The sequence below is a fragment of the Dreissena polymorpha genome, chromosome 13 (genome assembly GCF_020536995.1).
Source record: "Dreissena polymorpha isolate Duluth1 chromosome 13, UMN_Dpol_1.0, whole genome shotgun sequence".
NCBI lineage: Eukaryota > Metazoa > Mollusca > Bivalvia > Myida > Dreissenidae > Dreissena > Dreissena polymorpha.
This window is the reverse complement of record NC_068367.1, coordinates 72,427,057-72,436,618: the sequence shown is the minus strand read 5'-3', so window position 1 is coordinate 72,436,618 and position 9,562 is coordinate 72,427,057. Positions and strand designations below refer to the sequence as shown.

The window sequence follows — 9,562 nt, the reverse complement described above, 5'->3', positions numbered from 1 at the left end:
GTAAGACAAATATATGAAAAGTGGATATAAATTGTTAAGTACAGATGTTAGTGATAGCAGTTGCATATGATATCAGTCTTACATTTTCGTTTCGGTAAGACATATATATCTATGGCACTCTTCATGTTAATTCCATAGATGTTAAAATACCATCTGTGATAGATATATAACTCATACATGTTTAATAATTAAACTATATTATAATTTTTTGTATTCAAAGGTTTCTTTGCGATTGGTTATGTTACTTGTTTTTCGTAATAGTAAAATTGAACTAAATTTATAAACATATCCGAAGAGGCCGATGTAGAGAAACCATGTAATGCAGGATAAAGTGGTGTAATATGGCATACTTATGTAAATGTGTATGTTATGTCGTTGTTTGTTAAATCGATGCATATGTTTAGAATACAGCCCGAAAATGCTTCCTTTAAACAACATACTACCATGCTTATATGATGATATTTGATAGTACGAAACAAATTAGGATAAATATATGCTACATTTTAAAAGCCAATTTCTATGTTTCTACATTGTTATTAGAATATCATCCAGTAATCGGATTGAAGAAACCTCTAAGAAAAAAAACATATTGTATTATATCTTGAAATAGATTGGTTAAATGCTTAGAAAACGTTCCAGAATTATCTTGCATGTATGCTTTTTGAAATATTGTTTTCAAAGCGATCTTCTCCAAATGTTGGAAACATACAACTACAACTTTTGTTAAAATTTTGTATTCTAGTCTACACTGTTCGTCAACACTTGTATTGTATATATGTCCTCGTGGGCTTAAATGCCTTATTGGATTGAAATAAACTGTCTGTCTGTCTATATCATTTGAAAGCTTACGTAACGTAGTTTTCAGATATATAAATATATATTAAGTTTTTCTTCTGATTTCGGCAGCCCGGCGAGTTATATCTTTAACTTTTGCAAATATCATACCGTTTTGGAGTTTTAGAATCTAGATTTACGGTTGACATGTTCGTACTTAATACCGATTTGTAGCGTTTATATTTGGAGTTCAGTTTTAAAAATAACATCTTGCTTAGGAGAATAGAATTATGTATATGATAGAGAAAAAAATGGTTTAGAAATGAAAACAAGTAAGGAATGAAGGCGGAAAAAAGTAGCGCGCGGTCCTAACGAACCGAACTGATGCTAAGGTCTTGGCGATTATGCTTTTGTTTAGATACCGGCCATTGAATTTCCTTTGCCATGATTATTATATTTTTTATGAAATATATTGAAATATTTTGTTCTAGAGACATATCAATAAAGCTAAGTATTAATGAAGCTTAATAAATTAACGATATCAGCTCTTGATTATAACACAGAAAGGGTGTTAATTTTATGATGAAACAGCGTATATAGCGGACCCTCTTGATATTTTTCGGCTTTGCATACTTCAAATATAATGGGTGTCAAAACATTCATCGTTTGTTGTTTATTATCAAAAAGGTAATTATGTAAAATTATATGAATGTTATTAACCATAAATTATCAATTAATTAAAATTATTTAAAGATTCTTGAAAATCACGGTCAACTGTCTATGCATGTATATTGAAATATCTTTATAAGTTAAAATAGTTATAAATATATAGAATTTTAAATTAAAACTCTGTATTATTTGTATTTTTCGGAAAGATTATTTAACCCCGTTGTGGTCAAATGAGAATGCTGTTTTTAATTATGTTGTTTTTTACCGGTACCCGCTAAATACGTTAAATGTTAAGTATTAGATTTTTTAAATGTTTAAAATGTACATGTATAGGTATTAAGCACTTATAATTATTATGATTCAGCTGGCTGACATCTATACAGTATTTAGTTTATGGCAATCTGTATGAGCAAATGACTATAAATGTTTTCAATACGCTACATATCTTATAAACGCAAACTTGAATATTTGGCGTTACATTACTCCAAGAAATGACCACTAATACCACGAGAAGACATGGAGGTATCATAAAAAGTGTAAACTGACCAGACATTGCCACCTGTGGTTAGGGACCAATATACAAGTATAGGTCCCTGCTGTGGCGTATGACACCATAGTGTTATTTAGTATTGGTCGGCACAGTATCTGATCATAATGAGATAATTGGTTTGTGCTGAACACAGGGGCAATAAAACCACAGATCTATCAATAAACAAGATTATTGAGATATCTTTTATTGAACACCGCGATAAAAATGCTCAAACCATGGACTCTAGATTACACGGATAAGAAACATGGCAACATTCTCAGAATCATCACTGCTATATGTGTAATCACCTAACAATTCGTCTAAAAATAATTTATATATTTGAGTTGAAGACGATGTACTGTTGTATAAGTCTGAACAAACTATCTGTCTGCCTGTCTAAATCTAAGCCGTCATCGACCCGGTGAAAAAAAATAATCTGATTTTGAATAGTTGGACATGATGCCCTGATGTCAAAATACGAAATGACCCGCGTAACACCGACCGTGATTTTCAAGAATCTTTAATAAATTGATAATTTAAGGTAAATAACATTTCAAATAATTATACATAATTACCTTGTTGATAATAAACAGCAAACGATGAATGTTTTTGACACCCATTTTATTTCAAATATGCATGCAAAGCCGAATAATATCGAGAGGGTCCGCTATATACGCTGTTTCATCATAAATTTAACACCCTTTCTGTGTTATAAACAAGAGATGAAATCGTTAATTTATTAAGATTCATTTATAATAAGCTTTATTGATATGTTTCGTGAACAAAATACTACAATATATTCCATAAAAATATAATAATATGGCAAAGGAAATTCAATGGCCGGTTTCTAAACAAAAGCATAATCGCCAAGACTGTAGCATCACTTCAGTGCGTTAGGAACGCGCGCTTCTTTTTTCCGCCTTCATTCCTTAATTACTTTCGTTTTTAAACAATTTTTTTTTCTATCGTATACAGAATTCTATTCTCCTAAGCAAGATGTAATTTTTAAAACTGAACTCTAAATATAAACGCTACAAATTGGTATTAAGTACGAACATGTCAACCCTAAATCTAGATTCTAAAACTCCAAAACGGTATGATATTTGCAAAAGTTAAAGTTATAACTCGCCGGGCTGTCGAAATCAGAAGAAAAACTTAATATATATTTATATATCTGTTTACTACGTAACGTAAGCTTTCTAATGATATATAATTTGTCAAAATCGGCCGAGAAATGGAACTATAATTTAACAAAAGACGTGAGTGGGTACATCAAAATGTATAACCTCGGCGCTTCGCTGTACGCTGATTGTAAAAGATCGATAGCCACAACACGTTTAAACGCGCGGTGGTAAAACATAAAATGCGTATTTCTTGTGTTTAACTCGCTATAAATCCATTAATAACAACGGTAATATACTAAAAGTTATATTTTTTTGAAAGAGGAATTAATAAGCAACAAGATAACGTATAAACCAATAAAATCGGATGAATAATTTTTGCATAAGATTGAATTTACTACAGTAAGGGTCAAATACTCGATTCATCTCCTATCAATATACACTCCGTGGTGGCATGTACTATTTTTAAGTGTTTGTGAATTTAAAGATGGTACAGTATATGTGTACTTATTGAAGAGAGAATCTGAATGGTAATATTTTGGATACTCTCAAATGACAATGGACTTACTATAAGTAAGGTCACCGAAGAAATTCGTGCATTCAATAAAATAATCATACTCGGAATTCAATGCATCTAGGCAATTGTATACTATATCTTCAAATAACTTTTTTTTCAGGCTGTACACTATGAGTGGACACGTATTTGCCTGCTTATTGCTCGTCTGTATATTGTCAGGTAAGAAAATTTATACATTGCGAGGTAATAAAATTGTTCACACGTTAACATCAAAATTAGAAACTAATATGTTGCATTCAATATAACTTCCTACGAGAAAAACATATTTGAAATGTCACACATCTTCCAAATCTTTTTGGAACATTTAACTCAATACAGTTAATGTAAATATGATCAAATGTAGCAAACAATCTTTACCAAAGCTTGCAATACTTAAACAAATGGGTTAAAAGAGACAATCAGCGTGTTTTTAATATTAAGCAAATACATATAAATGTACTGTGTTTCAGTACAAACGGATGGTTATTGTTTAGACGACAACGACTGCCTTTATGGTTGGAATCACCAATGTTACAACAACACAGTCCGTAGTTACTGCAGACAAGGTGGTAAAACTACATACATAATGAATTATTCATATTGTAAATAAACAAGACTTAAAGACTAGTTATTCTGGTATTTTCTACTGCAAGCTAGTATGTTAAAGCTTTGAGCGAGTGAAAAAAATGGCGCATTTGGTCTGTCTTGGTCGTACTTGCATTAACCTCAGGTTTTCCCAGTACACACCAAAACTTGTGTGCTTAGACTTCAAAATGATTCATTAAATCGATTTTTATAAGACACTGAAGTCAAACCTGATGTTATGTAGCGAAACTAATAACAGGGAAAAAAGCTGAAAGAGTAAATTTAATATTTTACTTACAGGTTCCTGTCAACAGGATGCCGACTGTGGATTTGATTTGCTTTTTTGCCAGCATGGATATTGTCGACCTTGTAAGTTAATTTATTTCATACAGTATATAGAAGATTCATACATATTACCAGTGTAATATTTGTTTGTATTAACATTAATCTGAATTTCCGTTCATCTATATGTGCGTCCGTATCAACAAGATTGTTTCCGAATAACATGTATTACACGTCATCAAATCTGAGATTATTTGGATTCTTTTTTCACTGAATGGTCAAATACTTTTTTTATGGAGGTCAGTTTATAATATTAAAACGTATTTTTTCACGCATTTATAAATATCCACTTTTATATTTTTAGTATAGGGTGAATAAGATGGATCAAGCAAATGCATTATACATACCTTGATTTCAAATACTGTTACAAATTGCAATATTAAAATAGTTAAGGTGTTTATGTTTTCTGAAAATATAGGGAAAGTGAAGGGTTTTGCGTAATTAAAGGAACACGCGTTTAGATTCTAAGCGTTTTATGAAGCACATTTTGGTCTTCTTTTTTCTGTGTGGTTTGATTGTATACACGTTTTTCATCAAAACGAGCACTTGAAATGTTTTATTACGAGGAATATTAGTACACATATATTTCAAAACTGATGTTCAACTCGCATACACGCAATAATTTAGGGTTTTTCAATTTTTTTCCTGAGTGTCATTGCAAAACGTATATCGCTTAATAAACTTAAATAAACATTTCGAAATAACATTTAAGATGTCACAAAATAATTACTTTCTTCCTTGAAATCTATTATTTTGATAGATGTTTGAAATTAAAGTATTTACAGACACACTTCAAAAATGCCAAAACTGTAGCTGATCAAATGTTTAAATAACCACAAAGTATATTCTGTTTTATAATCGCCTATTGGGTTTAAGCTTACTGCGCAACGGATGAAGATTGCCAGGCGGACAATGCTGCCTGTTTCTATGGCGTATGCTTTTGTAAACCTGGATTTAGAAGAATAGAAAAAGCCTGTGTTTCAGGTATTCGCCTATTAAAATCAGTTGAATCTTTCGGAAATGCGTATTTCGCATACTGTCATTTTGAAAAATATGTTTCGTTCGATTAGTTTTATTGTAATTTAATTAAAAACACAGTGATATATTTCATAGAACCACATATTACGGTCTCAAATGAAATATTGTGCCAGTTTTGTTCAATGCGCAGTGTTATTTATATATAAATAAGAACTCCAAATGAAAACAAACCATTGTATATGATTGCAATTAAGACCATAGTGTATTTGGTTGTAAAAAGAGTTTTTACTTCCCTTGTGCACTTCTGTGCTTACATATCCATTTACTTTTCAGTGACTGGTTTAACATGTCGTCCATATAGTGCTGATTTGGACTGCAATCCTTCGTCGTTTGAACTCATGTGGAATTATGGGTCAGTGCAAAACTATGGCTTCGACTATGTGTGTGACAAACAAGCAAATATTTGTCAGTGCAATATGGATGTTAAAAAACAAAACAATGGAGTTTGTTACTCATGTAAGTTTCTGCAGCAGGTGTTATTTTAACAAGATTAAAGTTCAAGAAATTGTATTAGTTCTAAGCCGGATATCGTGGCATCCACTTTCAATTTATAGTTTTGAGTTACAAGGCCCCATCATTGGTAGACGTATGTTATTTGAAAACAAATGTTACATTTTAATTGGTAATAGTGCATTCATCTGTTTTAATTTGAATATCGCAATTATGGACCTTAATTAGTTTTTATATACATATTATATATTAGCTATAAAGTATTTATAGCTATGAGCCAATGATAGTAGAATAAGATGCCAGTTTTTTTGAACGGGTTTATGAAAGCCATAAGTGTCCTTAAATTTATTTGAAAATTTTCCTTTTTTACTGTTGCTTTGTTTTAAATCATCGTATTTGTTTTCCCCTAGCTTGTTTGTGTATACATTCAGATTTGGGCTCTGAATGCAAATCATCTTTGGAATGCGGTCGAAATTCAAACATGTCCTGCATTGACGGAACATGTACGTGCAGTACAGGCTTTCTTCTTAGGGAATCCGAATGCATCTGGGGTAAATATCGTTCTATTAACTTACTGAACTAAATTCAAATGTACACACATTAAACTACAAATCCATAATACATATTATATAATTTATTGATTTTGTGACTACTTTTAACAACAAACTACATTTTATTATTATTTTGTAGTTATGGATGCCGGATGCAGTTCGACTGACGAGTGCTTGTATGAAGGATTCGAATGCAAGAATACAGACATAGGATCTTTTTGTCGCTGTCCAATCGGGCATGCTGTGAAATCTCTGAACAATGCAACATGTATCAAAGGTACTTTCACTAATTCACTTTCACAAATGCGTGTACTTAATTGGTGGTGAATCATGCAATGTATCCACAACACTACAATCTTAATAAAGTGTTTATTTAATCGAAGGTATACATTTCTCCACACTTAATACCATAGCATAAAGTTACATTCTTAAAATAGTTGTCAAGCTAAACAATATGTATATTAGACGTTATTTAATAAACTGCACTAATATTGTTTTTCCGTAGCATATTTGTTAAACGATATCTATGTTAACACGGTTATTGACAATTTGTGCATGTCCCCTTTGCGTTTATACAAGTAAGAACACATGTTAGTTTGTCTAAAACATTCATGTTTGCCTTATCTTCGATGTTGTTATATTTTCAGCCTTAAGAGGCTGGTAGCGGTATTGTTATTTTTATTATTTTTAGAAACCTTTTTTAAGACCTTTTCTTATACTTAGATTCTTATACATGTTCTGTGTTTATAAAGTAAACTTGTATGTTCATCAATTGAGAGTTCTGCAGGTTATACGGAATTTGTACAGACCAGTATCTGACAAGCTGCCTTTCACGCTCTTATGTATGTTGAATTGGCAATGTGTATTAATGTAACTACAAGATTGGTGGTTTCGCCAAATTATAAAAGTATGGACAAATTGATAACAAAAAAAGTTGTTCTCTCCCCCATTGAGAATTCCTATTGCACGTAGTATTCATTTGCTGTTTAGTTATAGAAAATTACTTTTTTCTAAATCACAGTCAAAATAAGTTTACTTCGAACATCTTTCATTGGAGATACAATACAACAAGGTTCTAATTCGCAGCGTCATCAAGCTCCATCTATTCCGTATCCTACAATAAAAAGTGCAACTCCAGGAAGTGTTTATGTTGCAAGTTTTTAAATAGGTCCTCTTTTATTCTTTCATCTGTTTATCAATCTGATGTCTCATAAAATTATATGCATGAAGTGTATGTCATTACTTGAAATTAACTCAACTCAACTCAACTCAGTTTATTAAGTAAATAAAGGCCGTTGGCCCAAAATACACAGTATTTGATATAAAATATAACACATGTTTGTAGTTCCGAACACATCATCTTAATATTAAAATATGTCAACATATAACATAGTGTTAATGTTACTTTAAAAATATATCAGCTATTCAATTTTGTTCAAAAGATGAAACACATACAAACACAATTTCAATAGTGTGTCATTATCTGTTTTGCTCATCAGCTTATAAAAGTCATGTACAGAATTTCCACCTATATACCAGTTATATAGAAATTCTCTACGGACAACGTCATATTTACTACATTAAAATAACGCATGGTATTCACTATCAATAATAGTTAAATGTTTCTCGATGAAACAAAAATTACAAATTCTCAAATTATATTCAAGATGCAACTACCTACCAATTTCAATAGTTAATTTGTGATTGGAGCATCTAAACTTGGCAAAGGCTTTCTGATATTTTAGCGGAATTTCCAACTTCAAATATCTTTCGGTGTTAAGTAGAGATTTATAGTCCTTATAATGGTTACCTCTAGATGCATTGTTTATGTCACTGTGCCAATTTTGTGTGACGCAATAAATTATACGCTGACGAAAATTACACACAAATAAGTCTACGTTGCCAATATCCTGAGAGATCCAGACGAATCCGAAACCATATCTAAATATTAGAAGTTTTACATGTGTTGCCCAGCAAGTACGCCCGGCGTTATCTATTGATATTAACATATTATAGCATTGTTTAGGAAATCTGTTATAAGGCATCATTAACAGTTTACACCAATACATAATGCAATTAACAAAATATGTAACAGATAAGGGTAGTCGGCCACATTCGCCAAGGGCGATACATGTATTAGTATTTTTCCTTACATGCAAAATGCGTTTACAAAATTTATTTTGGATAGTTTCAATGGCATTTACATATTCATATCCCCATATCTGTGAGCCATAACACAATATTGGCTTTACCATGCTTTCAAAAAGTAAAAAGAGTTCTTTAATAGGGAAGTTTCCAAAAGTCCCTTTATAACTATACATTGAGAATATTGCTTTTTGAGCTTGTGATCTTAGTTTTTCTTGCGCCGCGTTCCACGATAATTTGGGTGTAAATAATAATCCCATGTATTTATAAGCGGAAGTGGTATTTAATTTCGTACCTCGATATGTCCAGCGCTCGTAATTTCTTAATGGTCCGCCATTTCTAAAAACAATAACTTTAGTTGTATCTAAATTAATCTCCATTCCCGTGTTAATGCAAAATTGATCAACAACGTTTAACTGTTGTTGAAGTTTAAAGGCCGTTTTCGCACAGCTAACAATATCGTCTGCAAACATGAGACATAAAATGTCAGGTATTTCATTTGAAATAAACATTCCGGACCCACATGTTTCACGTAGCATAACTGATAATTCATCTATAAATAGAGCAAATATGGTAGAACTGGTCTTGTCACCCTGACGTGTACCAATATTACATTGAAAAAACTCTGATATAGTAATTTGACAATTGGTTCTATACTTCACCGCAGAATGAGTGTCGGTTGTATTATGTTCTTAAACGCAGGAAAAGAGAGAGCTATACATATTTTTAATACGTCAATGCATTTACCTTTAATTCCATTTTTGGTAAGTGCTTGAAACATTACATTGTGATTTATTTTATC

At 31.5% G+C, this 9,562-nt stretch overlaps 1 long non-coding RNA gene across 1 annotated transcript; it reads left to right on the top strand.

Annotated features, from left to right (window-relative positions):
* The first annotated feature begins 6,043 nt into the window (after window positions 1–6,043).
* On the top strand, window positions 6,044–6,848 carry LOC127855468 (uncharacterized). The gene is made up of 3 exons (XR_008037558.1): window positions 6,044–6,070; window positions 6,496–6,615; window positions 6,755–6,848. It is a non-coding gene; the product is annotated as an uncharacterized LOC127855468 (long non-coding RNA).
* Window positions 6,849–9,562: the final 2,714 nt, after the last annotated feature.